General features: G+C 37.6%; 1 protein-coding gene across 1 annotated transcript in view; it reads left to right on the forward strand.

The window, feature by feature from the left end:
- LOC117959734 (electrogenic sodium bicarbonate cotransporter 4-like) overlaps nt 1-1,606 on the forward strand; it is a 30,551-nt gene that overhangs the window by 23,766 nt on the left and 5,179 nt on the right. The window lies entirely within an intron of this gene.

The following is a 1,606-nucleotide window of genomic DNA, read 5'->3' on the forward strand; positions in this document are numbered from 1 at the left end:
TATAAGCATGAAACCAGTCCAACTTGAAGGATAAAGCTGGCCAAATTCTTAATTTTTCTGATTGTTGAAAAAAATATAAACAGCTATGAAGAACAACATATTTATCAGCTTTCTCCTATATAAACTTGTATTCTATCGCAACACAGAAATGTACAGTAAAACAGAAGGATGTAACTCACAATAACCAAAAATTCTCTATAGGTAAAGATGGGATGAACCGTTTTTGGACGCGAACGTTAGCGGACGTTAGCTTCTCTGTGTTGCCGGATCTCGCGAGAGTTCGGTTTTGAGACAGAAAACAGTTCTCAAACAAAAGTTAATTTTCTCCTGATGTGACCGTCCGAAAAATGTCATTTTAGTGTCAGAATGTTCTGGGGATGGTTTTTCAAAATTTAGCAAAATCCCATGTTTTGCTATCCTGGATCACTTGATCCATCTTACTTTTTAAGCCAGTTTTTTTTAAAGGAACATTGGATTGGATCTCTGTGATCCACCAAATTTCAGGATTACCAAATCCTGTTTACCAGAGCCGGCAAAATATCAGAAACACCGTAATACACAGAAACATTTTACATTCCTTATTTTGTTATAATGTTAAATAACAAAACAAAAACAATACCATCCAATAGTCATATATGCTTCAAATATGTAGAAATGTATGTATCATCAGTAAACATTGATTTTGTGATCATTCACTTAAAAAAGTGATGATTTTATTTGGTTTTTAAAAACTGAAGCCACTCTTCTGATGAGATCAGGATAATCCCAATTTTTGGATCAAATAGATCCCAAACCCAAAGGGCAGGTTTGATCCAGATCAACTGTAAGATGGTAATGTAACGTAAGATCTTAGTTCAGAGTCCCTCTTTGGCTTTTGAAGGACCCGTTTCCAAGATTTGATCCAATCCCTGACCCGAAATCCCACTGGATCACTTTTGAAAAACTTGGCCCTTGAGATATGTGGCTTGTAAAGAATGACTTCCAATATATACTTTATTATAGTAATATTATACTATAATATAGTATAGTATAGTATAAACTATGCTATATATAATATTATTTACTTTGGTGACCACGGGGCGAGAGAATCGCAGGTGATCTGGGTTCAAGTTCACTTCTACCATAGGAATCAACGCACTCGGGACCTGCTGTAATCTCCTGGGCCCGGGTTTTCAAAAAACATTTGATCTGGATCAAAAGTAAATCCCACTGGATTAGTTTTGAAATACTGGGCCCAGAAGAAGCAAACCCACAGGACACACAGACAGGAAGTTACTCCGAGTCTCGGCTCTATTGCGTCGCTGAAATAAACCCTGTGGATGGAAAAACTGCTAAAATTATACTACATATAACCAGCTTTATCCTTCAAAGCTGCTGAATATCTGCACCCAAACATCAGCTGCCTTAATCCCAACATACCCCGATTGCAGCCAGGTTCCTCCCTTCCTTCTCCTCATCCCAACCACTACCCTTAAACGTATGATTGGGCATCAAGAAACGGTTCTAATGGACTTGTTTTCTTTTTAATTGTTTGGAAAATTTGACCAACTGCCAATTTGCTTGTTTGAAAGCCATGATGTCTCTCTCTCTCATGGGTGGGAGCAGA

Source organism: Etheostoma cragini, chromosome 16, assembly GCF_013103735.1.
Source record: "Etheostoma cragini isolate CJK2018 chromosome 16, CSU_Ecrag_1.0, whole genome shotgun sequence".
NCBI lineage: Eukaryota > Metazoa > Chordata > Actinopteri > Perciformes > Percidae > Etheostoma > Etheostoma cragini.